The sequence below is a fragment of the Mastomys coucha genome, unplaced genomic scaffold (assembly GCF_008632895.1).
Source record: "Mastomys coucha isolate ucsf_1 unplaced genomic scaffold, UCSF_Mcou_1 pScaffold22, whole genome shotgun sequence".
In the NCBI taxonomy this organism is placed as follows: domain Eukaryota; kingdom Metazoa; phylum Chordata; class Mammalia; order Rodentia; family Muridae; genus Mastomys; species Mastomys coucha.
Genome location: NW_022196905.1, coordinates 64,340,944 through 64,353,746, shown reverse-complemented (window position 1 = coordinate 64,353,746; position 12,803 = coordinate 64,340,944). Strand labels below are relative to the sequence as shown.

The following is a 12,803-nucleotide window of genomic DNA, read 5'->3' as shown; positions in this document are numbered from 1 at the left end:
GGTATGCATGCCACCATTGGGCCGTTAGGGTTATTGTGCCATGCTGATTGTTGTCATTTATAGGTCCACAGCTTGATAGAGCTGCTCATTGCTTCTCTCTTTTGGAAGCTTGCATGACATTTTCTGGTACGATTAACTGCAGCAAATTTTGGAAAATTTTGATGCCAGCTTAATCAAACAATCAAGATATATATCATTGGGAATAATAGCTGTTACTATGTCATTAACCTCTTGGTTTAAATTCCTGAGAAGTTCATAACAGTATTTTTTTGCTATATTCTCACCAAAAGGTGTTACTTCATTCTAATTTAAAATAGCTCTGGTTAAAATTACTATATATGTTCTACGGAATAACTAGTCAGTACTTGTACAATATATGATCTCTGGCAAGGCATGGTAGGTATGCCTATAACTCCAGAACTCAGGAAGCCAAGGAGGGAGGATGATGAACTGGAGATCAGCCTAAGCTACAAGATGAGATTATGTCTCAAGAAACAAACCAAAAATGTGTCTAGGTCATGAAACAAAGTGAAGACCCAGAGACTTGGAAATCAGAGGATGCTGAGGAGAAGTAGGAAATAAATATAGCATGGGCTTGGAAAGGACCTTAGGATGGGAGAAGACCATTTGTAGAGAAATGGATAAATATCAAATAAAGAGTATTTTACTTAATAATATTAGATTACTATTAAGACCCTGTACTTTATATAACATGTTAACATTAGAGGAAATTAATGAAAGAACATTCTTTGCAGCTTTTCCTCTATGTCAGGGTGTGTTTCAAATCTAAGAGCTAAAAATGCCATTAAAATTAATTGAGGTAGTGAATGGTGAATGAAGTAAATCAGGAGGAACTGATTTCTTAGGCCTCAAGCACTAGAGGCCGATGGTAGGACTCATGCTGCAAAGGACAGATTTGTATTACTACCACATGAAAATGCTTCTTAAAAGTACATAAAATACGAATACTCATAATTATACATATATTGAAGAAGTAGGAGAAAAGTTTATACTTGACATGTTCTTTTAAAACAGTAACCTTAAATACCTCTCTGCTTTTTATCTAACTTGTGCCTTTATGTAACTAAGAAAGTGCTCACTAAATCTTCATTGAATGAGTGGAAGAAAAATTGCTTTCAAAGCACTATAGGAAAATGGGATCTGACCATAGATAAATCTAGATAAAGGCTGAATACTAATCACTTTAGGGCACAGCAGTCTTTGTTTGTGTGACAGTACTTTATAAATAGTATAAATTTGTACACAGATTTTCAATGTTACAAAAAGCATCAGGGAACTGCTTTTACTGAACAAGACCTAGTTAGCTCAGGATTTTGAATATAATATAATACTTGTTCATTAGATGAACTTGAATTGATCTTTGTTAAAAAATAAATAAATTAAAAGGCAACCTAAGCATGTTGCACAACAATGATAAGTTTAAAACTAGGTTATGTTGCTACTTAGTAATTAAAATGAGCCAACGGTGATTCTGTGTTGTTAGCCAGTTTTGAAATCCCAACTTTCAAAGACTTATAAACAGTGAAGTATCACAGCTTTGGCACTAATTGGGTCTTCTAAGGCTTTGAATAAGAATGGATGCCATTTACTTTAGCAGTTAACAGCTGACTAGATTACAAAGCCCCATTACTTCCCAAAACTTTGCCAAGATACATGATTGTTGATAAAATTCAGCTGCAAAGCTTCAGTTGAAGAACTAGGATTATTAGTGCAGGAGTTATCTATAACAGAAAGAAAGCAAATACTTCCTGGAGTCTACCAGTCCCTGCGTAGCATCAGCTCCTCTTACCACTTGTCCTAAGTGGTCAGACCTTCTTTCTCAGAACACCCCGATTGCTTATTACCTAACAGCTTCTGGCAGGCTCACAGGCTCATCTTGCCTTTTTCTTCTTGCCTCTTGGAGAAAGCTAGCAATCTCTTTCTTGAAAAAAAAAAAATTTCCCTTGATTTCTTTCTGACTTCATTGGCCTTTCTTGTTTTGTATTTTCTTTGCTTTATATATCTCCCTGGCCTCTAAATTTTGGGGCCACCTAGGGTTTATGTTACTTTCTACTGGTGCATAACAAACTACCATAAACTTGGCATTTTAAAATAACCCCCATTTTATACTCTCAGTTTCTATGGTGCAGAAGACTAGTCGTAATTCAGCTGAAACCTCGCTTATGGGCACGCTCAGGCTGGCTGTCATCTGCAACTGGCATGTTACCTGGAGAACTGATATTTATTTCCACACTTGCTCAGATTGTTAGAACTTATTTCCTTAGGGCCATGGGAAGGAGCTGTGAGCCCGTTGGTTAAGTGGAATCTGGTGGCTTTGCAAAGGGCAGCTAGACACTGATGTGTATTTGCTTTGAAGAAATTGCTTAAAGCTGTAGTAATAAGGAAATAATGTAATTATAATTGTAATTTGGAGAATTTTGTCACTTCTCTCATTTTATGTGTTATAAACAAATTAGAAGGGTTGCCTTCACTCCAGGAGATAGGAGTCATAGAGGGGCATGAACACCAGAAGTTGAGGAAAGTGAGCTGAGCCAGTCTGAAATCTACACAGTCTGCACAGGCCTCTGCTTTTTCCTTCTCTCTTGCCTCTCACTCATGGATCACACGTGTTTAAAATTATACCTGCTAAACAGCTTATATTTCACAAAATCACTGCTGCAAATCAATTTTTTTGCATCACTAATTCCAGCTGCCCTTTCAGTTGTTCAAATTAAAGATGTGTGTATCATCCGCACACTCTGTGTTCTTTTATGTGTCATATCTACTTATGAGAAACTTTTGTTCCTCCTATTTCTGAACAATTTCCTCTTAATCAAAGTTCTTCCTATTTTATTCACTGAAAAAATTACATACTTTATTCTTTTATTTTTCTTCTTCAAAAACTACTTATTGTGTTCCAATAAGGCTTGTTATCCTTTGAGTGAGCGAGCAGGCACCCTTCCAAGTGTAGGGCCTTTTACTGGCCATATCTTGCTACTGGAGACCTCTTTTCTTCAGATGCCTGCTAATGTGTACATTTTCTCTCTGTGGGAAGGGACACATAAACATGTTCTTACTCTGCTTTCCTGTAGCTGTTGTTGTTTGTTCCAGATTGTCCTAACAATGCTTAGCTCGCCTCTTTTTCGTCATGACACTTAGCCGTCTTACAACACTGATATTGTGTGAACTCTTTAGGATCCCTATGCCTTTCGAGAATGTGGATTTCATGAATGCAAGCTATGGTTTTTTTTTCCTAGTCCTAAGACTGTGCCTGGGACATCGACAGGCATTTCTTTAAAACTATTGAAGTTTAAAGCAAACTATTTCTTTAAAACGAGTGAGCAGGCAATTGAGTAGGGAAATACAGTTGCTCATTCTCTTGTCTCTGAGTCCTTAGCCCTTTGCTTTAATCCTGGAATCTTAAGTGCTGGTGGTTGTATGATGTCATCAAACTTTCAGATTTGTTAATATCTTGGCTGTGTCTCTGTCATCAACTGAAATATGACCTCAGTTGCTAGTATGCCTTTTACTTCCACTCCAATCCCATTGGGGACTAACCTCTTTCTTTATATCAGCTCTCCAGATGTGTTTCTAGGCTGGGCCACAGAGAACGCTAGTGCCACTGCTTTGATGTAGCTTTTTGTAGGAACTCACAGCTTTTCTTGTCAGCTTATATTCCGTTATGTGTTGCTTCACTTCCAACAAGGCTGTATGACACTTTGCTGAATGTCTCAGGACTTCTTTATTACTAAATCCAAGAAGGATGTAGAGTAGGTAATGACAGTTTTCTGATTCCTCATTCAACATATCTTTTCCTATGGAGTCTTCTTCTCTGTGGCCAGCCCTTCTGTTTGTTCTGTGTCCTTTTATCCTTTTGTCTCTACACATTTCCCCACACCATGTTAACATCTTCTTTGTGGGAGAGGGCTTGCTGTCACTCATGTGCATTTTAGTTGAAAATATTAAGTAGATATATGCATTTCCTTCCATGTTATTTCACTTTAAATCTTTGCTTCTTCTATGAAATGAAAATGTTTGTTTTCCATAGCATCAGGCTATTAGTTTACTAATAAATTGGTTTTAGGGCACAAATGTAAAAACAACACCTCCCGTTTCCTAAATTCCCATCACTATACGAGGTAGACCTTGGCAGTAATTCTTAATGCCTGCCTGATTACAGGTGTGTATTGCTCAGGAGGTTGCTTACAGATAGAACCGTGATCTCAACTGGGGTTGAGAAACACTTTACAAGCCCCATCCCTAGAACCATAGTCAGACAGGCATGATGTCTTGCCCCATACTTTGCTTACATCTCATGTTTGAGTCATTTCATAAGATTTATATTTATTGGATGTTCTTTGTGTGCAAGCATTGCTTTTAATGGAATACTATGTGACCCTTTTTGGGTACTTACCTGTTGTCATCTTCAGTTTCTCTGAAGACACATTGATTTTTCTTCTGTGCTTTTAGGCAGCTGAGTCAGAACTTCTGAGGGGAACATCTGTACTCGAGTGACTGCAGGTAATGAGAACGTTAGAGGTGTGGGTTAGAGTGCTCTAGATTAGGATTCCATTGCAAGGTCTTGTTTTAAATAACACTCAGAATCATGTGACCATGATTCTAACCACTGACTCATGGCAGTGGTTGTAGCTACTGCTTGGAAAGACTGAGGTAGGAGGATCCCAAAATTCAAGGTCTGCTTAGGCTACTGTGTTAATTCCAGGTGTTCCAGGGCTATAGTGTCAGTTCAAGTCTGCTAGACCTGCTTACAGAACCTTTGAGGATGAAGCACAGTTAGTTGTACAGCACTTTCTTCATAATAAAACACACACACACACACACACACACCCTCTGTGTCTCTGTCACATATACTCCAAATCATGCTTCCTTTTTAAGGAGGAGAATTGGAAGGAATTAAAATAGGGATAGGGAGTTTTTTTAAATAAAATTTACATTGGTGACATATTTTAAATATCTATGTTCATCAACAGACTTTATATCTTTATGTTTAATGGGGAACAGTCTAACTACAGAGAGAATAAGATGTTGATGTGAGTTAAGTTGACACAATGTTTCCAAAATAAACATTTCCTAGTAGAGAAAACGTTTCCCTTGATAAACTAACTTCCTAGTGCTAACCCCACAAACAGTAGGATGCAGAAGAAAATCTGTGCTGTCAGCGAACACATACAAAGGAGAAGCACTTATAAATAGTTCATACAAAGGGAGAAAAAAAGCCCAAAACAACAACAACAAAAAAAAACCTTTCCTTTTAGCCAGCCGAGAGACCACCAAGTAGTTTAAAATGTCATCCATCATTTCAGTGTCAAGAGCGCCCCCTGGTGTGACTGTCTAATCATGGTTCTGTGAAATTTACTTGGTTTTTAGAATCTCCTTGTGCTATTAAATAGTGACGGGCCTTCTTTCCCTACTAGCTTGACCTGCATGTATATAGTGTGTAAATTTCCACAGATGTGCAGTCAAACATTTTTCTGGTGCCTATCTCTGCTCATATCTAGGATCAGTTTGAAAGCTGAATATGCGGATATGTAATTTCTGAAGTTCTTTATCTCATGTTAATATGCCATTCATTGTGCAATTATTCATTCTTATAAATTATTATGATATAACTTTGGGAGGGAATAACCTTGTTATGAAAAATTGCGGTTAATAATTCTTTTTTTTTTTCAAGGCAGGGTTTCTCTGTGTAGTCCTGGCTGTCCTGGAACTCACTCTGTAGACCAGGCTGGCCTTGATCTCAGAAATCCGCCTGCCTCTGCCTCCAAAGTGCTGGGAATAAAGATGTGTGCCACCTCTGCCCGGCTTGCTGTTAACAATTCTGTCTTGGTAAATTCATGGGCATTTTAATAATTAAACAAGGGAACTCAATTATGTTTCTTTATCTTTTAAGAAATCTATCATGTGAAAAAGACACAAATATTGAGAGTTTCTTAGAAGCCTGCTGTTTTCTGCCGTGGCTGAAGTGAAGTGTAAATACCCTTAACTCTGTTCCGTGTCCAGGGATCTTAGCTTCTTCCCCTTGCCACCCATTAAGAGTTCTTATTTCTAACTGCTAGTTTTCCTTGTATTTGTTTTTATACTGTAAAGGTAATTACATTGTCCTTGTGAGCTTGAATTGCATATATTATTCTAAAATGCACATATATAAATTTTACAGAGGTAGTTACTTTCTCTTTCTATACTAAAAGTTATTGACAGTTTAAATCATTTCTTACAGGTTTTGTGTCGTCAGTGTGATAATAGCAGGGCTACCATATAAAGATTTTGTCTTTGTTTTGGTCTTCTTTTGTAGATTCCCTTCTCAATTAATTTTGAAGCTATCAGCAAGGTATGTACTTACATTTGACCCTAATTCGTTGAATAACCATTTGAATCCTAGTTTTCATATTTATGGCAGAAATCATGCTGTTTGGGCAGGCCATTGACTCACAGGCTTAATCTCATCTTTCAGGAAAGAATCCAGGATGCATCTTTCTGGACACTGATAAAATACACTGGCTCACTGGTTCAGGCTCACTCTGTGTCAGACTTAGTCAGAGTGAGCATTTCTTAATACAGCACATCTCTGAAGTAGATACTGTTAGAGAACTCCTGAGTGGGGAAGTCAGGATATCCTGATCAACTACAACTATTCCAACATGTAATAGGTATTCAACCACAGTACTGTATCATTAATCTGATTGCAAATAACATTCATAACTATATCTGTTATTGTTATTTTCCTTAAGGACTAGAAATTCCATAATACATGAATGTAGATGGAACCAAGATTTTGGAAAGACTAAAAATGCATGCATTTATAGAGAATACAGAATTAGTTTGGGAACTTATTCTTCAGCAAAGCTTTCTCAAACCAGGGGCAATATCAAGGGATGCACTGTTATAGATAATAGAAATATAAGATATAGGACATACATATTCTAAGCTGCTGCTTGCTTCTTTCCTAGTTAGCATATCTTCTTAGCTTTTTCTGGTCTTGGGATGCAAATTCAGTTGTTTGTATATCTCCATTTTCCCTGTGGAATCCTGTATTTGCATTGTCTTTGTGAAGCTCCTCTCATGGTTCTTATGGGTTACTTTCTTAATTTTTTTAATAATCAGATTTTGCTCTTTCATTGCTGTAGTATCCACAATGATAAGTTTATCGCTTCATTAATAATAGTTTTGGAGGTTACTAAGTAGCTGACCTTGGAAACTCAATGTGAACAAGCCTGTTCTTTGCTTAACAGACTCTAGTCTGTTTTCCCCTTTGTCCTTTAGATTTGCTATAGGGAGTGGCTCTTTGATGAAATTCAAAAGTACATTGTTGGTTGTTTTCGGTGCTCTGGACAGCCTTGTAGTTTAATATAATTTCTGTTTGTCTATTTGCTTTTTGTTTCTTGTGTCTGAGTGTTCATATTTAAAAACAAAAGCACATAATAACAACAATAACAATAATAAACATTACCCATATCAAGATCAACCACTATGATCCAGTTACCTTATTTGGGGGCATATATCCAAAGGACTAAAATCTACAGAGCAAAAAGATCCCTGCATCTTCAAGTTTATTGTAACTCTTCACAACAGTCAAGTAGTGGAAGACACATAAGTGCACATTTAGATAAAAAAAAAAAAAAAGGTAGTGTATTTAGATCATTGACTTCTCCTTGGCAGGCTGATTCTGTTTGTATTTGAGCTGTTTCAGGGCCCGACAAGATGAAGAGTGTACACTTAGCTATGCATGTAGTACTAGAGTAAGATATGACATTACCCAACATGTACCAAGCTTATGAAAACCAGTTTAACTCTAACGCCGAGTCAATGAATGAGTGAAAAAAGACAGGAGCTACACTAAACCTTTACCCTCCTATCTGCCCGCAGCTGTGTGGGCTCCCTTTGTTCCCTGCTCAAGAACACCTGGTTAATAAGCTTTTTAATTTTGAACTTGTTCAATATCTATGAAATTGGTCTTTGCATTTCCAAATCCTCTGGTACTGTTTTAGTTTACACCCCTGTGTTAGGCAATTAGAACAGAGTACCTTCTTTGGATTCCCCATCTCTAGTTTCATCCCTTACCAATAAATTGTACCCACTGGATCTAAGCTAGGCTGATTTCCCTAAAGTATGTAATTAATAACCAATCAAACTGAGTCAGTGTCTTTTTGTCTTTGTTCTTGCTTATTTTTCTTCCTGCTTATCTTACTACCTTTATCTTTCCTCTTGAACTTTGTGTTTCCTATCACTGAAACCTTTTTAAAGCCTAGAGTTTCCCTCATCACTCTTCCTGTGCCTTTATGTAGCAGACACCCTTTTGTACAACTTTGGTTTACATTTGGTTGGTATTTGGTGAGGCCTTTTCATCTTCACCTTTACCTTCTAGGACACTTTCCCAGACTGAAGTTCCAGCAGCAACACATGCCCAGGCTTAGTACCTCTTCAGTGGCCTGCTCTAAGGCTTTTTATTTTCTTCTGTGATTTCAGTTTACAAAGTGAGCTGTCTAGTTTTATCTCAGTTTGACACAAGTCAGAGTCACTGGGCACAAGGAAACCTCAGCTGAAAAGATGTTCCCCTAACACTTGGCTGTAGGCAAACTTGTAGGGCATTTTCTTAATCATTAATTGATATGGGAGGGTCCTGGCCCATTATGGATGGGGCCACCACTGGTTAGGTGATCCTTAGCTGTATAGGCTACCAGACTGAGCAAGCTATGAGGTGCAAGCCAGTAAGCAACAACCATCCATGATTCCTGTCTCCAGACTCCTGTCCTGTTTGAATTCTTGTCTTGATGTCCTTTAATGTCTTTAATGATGAACATGGATATGGAAGTCAAATAAACTTCTTTCTCCCTAATTTACTTTGTGGTCATGGTGTTTTATCACAGCAATAGTAACCGTAACTAGGACAGAAATTGGTATCATAATAGTGGTTGTATTTTTGTGAGAGGCCTGATGGTTTCTTTTGGGTAGTGTTGTGGTAGGACTTTGGTAGTTTGGGTGAAGTTCTTTTGTGGGAGCTTGGAAGATAAGAATGTGGGGAGCAATGCAGAAAATGGAGGCATCAGAGGTATCTTTGAGAGTACCTTAATGACTCTATCAGAGCCATTTACTATTTTGAATCAATAATCTTCAGTTCTGTTTAGATAGGACTACTGAAGAGCCAGCAGTGGTCAGCACACAAGAACCACTAAATTGAAGCCTTTGTTTTACTGGGACAATTGGTGCTGGTCAGTTGTATCTGAGAAATAATCAATGATTAAGAAGAAACCAGAAATTATTGAGCTGAAATATACTGGGAAGTGGTTCCTCAGACTCAGTAATTCGAGCTGTGCTTCAGAAGCCACCAAGGTTGTACCTTGTGATGCCAGGAGATGTTGGTAGTGTAAGAGTCACCCAGGTGGTGCTGGTTTTGAAGGCATTCAACAGTCTTGAAGAAAAGCTAAGCCTTGTTTTGCAGCCCAGTTGCAGCAAGAGATTCCAGCATGTTGGAGATGTCAGTACCAAGAGATGGTTGCCAAGACAGCAGCAGGTGTGAGATGGAGCTGGCCTTGGCCTAGGAGACAAGCCCTGCGTTCTGCAGACGGTAGTGCCAGAAATGACCTATGGATTATGGAAGGACTCTGAAGATCATGAACGAATCCCAGATGTTTGAGTTTTTTACACTATTGAAGTTTAGTTACTTTAAAGAGATAGAACTTTTAATATATTTGGGTTTGTAAGGGCAGTGGGACTTTTAAAGTTATTTATGTTTTTAGTGAGAGATCTTAGGGATAAAAAAGAAAGGAAAAGTTGTGCTTAGTAGTGATGTGTTTGTGTCTCAATTTGATAAGGGGTCAGTTGTGCTGGTTAATTTTTTAAAATTGTTTTATTTATTTATATTGCAAATATGGCACCCTCCCCAGCCTCCCCTCTAAGAGCTCTTCACCCACCTTTGCCTTTGGGAAGATACCCCTCACTCATTTGCTCCCCTCATCTCCTTTCCCTGGGGCATCAAGTCTCCACAGAATTAGGCACATCTCACTGTGGAGGGATGGCTTCACCAGCCTTCTTTCAAAGTTTTTGACCCAGATACTGTTCCTGTAAAAAAAAATGGCTAGTTTTGTCACCTTGACCCAAGACACTGGAGATGAGGGAGCCTCAGTTGAGAAAATATCTCCATAAGACTGGGCTGTAGGCAAGCTTGTAGGGAGTTTTCTTAATTATTAGTGTGAGAGGGACTGGCCCATTGTGGGTGGGGTCATGCTGGGCAGATGGGCTCTACAAGACAGCAGACTGAGCAAGCCAAGTAACTGCCCAGTCTTCTATGGCTTCTGCAGTAGCTCCTGTCTGGAGGTTCCTGCACTGTTCCTGTCCTGGCCTCCTTTAATGATGAGCAATGATACAGAAGTGTAAGCCAAATAAACCCTCTCTTCCCCATCTTGCTTTTGGTCTTGGTGTTGTGTCACAGCAATAGGAACCCTAACTAGGACAGAGTATAATTTGGAAGGCAAGTGTTGTTATGTCACCACTTGATTCTCAGCGCCAGGGATAAAATAGAAAGTGTTCCGGAAAAACAGTATTTGTGAAATCCATAACAAAATTAATAAAAATTAGAGAGGTTCTGCTAGGTTTCCTGTGAAACCCACAGAGTCAGTCAGGACTAAAGCTGGTAGAAAGGCCTGCTCACACTAACTATGGTAATAGGAGCTGAAACAGCCATCAGCTGGCCTTATGCACTCTGCTCCCTTTATATCAACTCTTCTGCTTATGTTTGGCCTTTAGTGCTGTGTGCAACAAATAAGCAATCATACACACAACTCATTTTTCTTCCTCTTTATTACTATGAGAGAGAATCTAAGCGTTATGTCCTATGAGACCTAGTCTGAAATGAGAAGAAATATCTAAGAGAACCTTGGTTTGTTTGTTTGTATATCTTTATACCTTATCTCTATTCTGCCCTCTTACTACTTCATTCCTGGAAAGTACCCGTGTTCATGAACTAGAGCACCTGTCATGTAGCTGGGATGGAGAGCAAGGCCACATTTGTTCAAATTTGAACACTGACATTTTTGAACTTCTAAGCTAAAAGCAGTAAATACATTACCTTGTAAAACTACTGTGTTGGGTTTTAAACCAGTTTTTAGGGTTTTCAGTTTCAAAGGCCCCTAACTTATAAGTTAATAGTATGTGTTTTGAGTGGCTCTACTCATGTTTATTTTTTTAAATTATTTTTTAATTCACAAATCAAGTGTTGGATTCTGTTGTTACAGAATACTTGTTTAGACACTAAGTTTTAAACATCATTGCTGTGCACATCTCTTTTGATCTTACGCAGTCACAAAAAGATAAAATGAATTACAATATGCAATGCCTTATGAGATAGCCTATCATTATGCACATTATGGAAACCTAAAGATAAAAAAACAAGCATATATCCATTTGGCCTGGGAATCCCTAAAAAATAGCACAGGTTGTTAAACCTGGAAATGAGTCTGTCCTGTGAGATATCAGCCTTCAGGGGCAGAACCTCTTTCTTGTCTCCTTACCTGGCACAGTGTAGGTAGTCAGTTATCTGTAAGAGTCAGTTGTTGCTTTTTTTTTTTTTTTTTTTTTTTTTTTTTTTTTTTTTTTTTTTTCTTTCTTGGTTTTTTTTTTTCTTGGTTTTTTGAGACAGGGTTTCTCTGTATAGCCCTGGCTGTCCTGGAACTCACTCTGTAGACCAGGCTGGCCTTGAACTCAGAAATCCACCTGCCTCTGCCTCCCAAGTGCTGGGATTAAAGGCGTGCGCCACCACCGCCCGGCCAGTTGTTGCTTCTTAATAATCATGAAAATGAGCACAGTCTAGGAAACTAAAGATAAAATCCCCACTTGAAGCTACTGACGGGCTGTCTTTGGAAAGCCAAATTGGCAAGAGCAATCTGCAGGAGGGGCAGAAGCTGACACAGGAAGTTGCCAGGGATTCTCTTGACACCCAGACTGAAGCAGTAAGCCAGAAAACAAAAGGAGGGAGGCAGTAAGCAAGGCACTGCAGCTCAGTTGTTGAAAGGCAAGAGTTAGTTAATGGACAGAGGCATCAAAACATCAGGCAGCCAACAGCCCGGAACAAACCACGGACAGGGAGTACTAAGGAACAAGACTTCTCAAGAGAGCATAAAAATAGGCCGCTCTACTCCAGGGCTCTTGGAAAAGTCTCCCTGAGGGAAGCCAGATGCAGACCATAATAAGGACCCTATTTATAAATCCAAAGAGGTTCAAAGGAGCTAAGATGAAACAAAGATCTCAAGAAATAAAAATTATAATGCATCACTGTGCTGAAAAGGCACTGAGTGCTCAAAGACCCCAATTCAAGGGCAAGAGGGAAGGTCCAAGGACACTGGCATCGATTTCAGCTCTTGATCTTGAGATGATTGCTTGTTGTTTGCTTTAATGCAAACTTTGTAGTGAAAGAGTCCCAGCAAAAACAAAAGCAATATAAAGAGAAAATTCTGGAGGAGGGTTACGCCATTTAGAATTTTGGGGTCTTGAGACACACTATAGAAAGCACATTTTCATTTCTCTTGGTATTCAAGGTATAATCAGAAGATGAATAAGAGAAAAGTTGCCAGGGGTTTGGGTTTGAATAGTACGTCTCCAGTATGCATCAAACTGTGCATTGGAAGTAGCTGTGAATACCAATAAAGCATAAGTATTAGCTACAACATCATCTATACTTTGATGCCACTTAAGATTAATGGACTAAATTATGCTTTGGGGCACAAGAAAGGGTCTGCTAGAAAATCTTTGATAGTCATTTGTGGTACAAAAGTAACCTTAAAAATTCAGAG

At 38.6% G+C, this 12,803-nt stretch overlaps 1 protein-coding gene across 6 annotated transcripts in view; it reads left to right on the top strand.

The window, feature by feature from the left end:
• The window catches only part of LOC116071167 (cytochrome c oxidase subunit 7B2, mitochondrial), a 96,893-nt gene that overhangs the window by 30,995 nt on the left and 53,095 nt on the right, over nucleotides 1-12,803 (top strand). For 4 of the 6 annotated variants that reach the window (XR_004110739.1, XM_031342585.1, XM_031342587.1 and 1 more), the window contains 2 exons: nucleotides 4,471-4,521; nucleotides 6,314-6,349. The exons of 1 other annotated variant lie outside the window; for it this stretch is intronic. The gene's annotated coding sequence lies outside the window, so the exon portion shown is untranslated. The remainder of the gene's footprint in view (nucleotides 1-4,470; nucleotides 4,522-6,313; nucleotides 6,350-12,803) is intronic. One more of the 6 variants, XM_031342588.1, reaches the window with a different exon arrangement.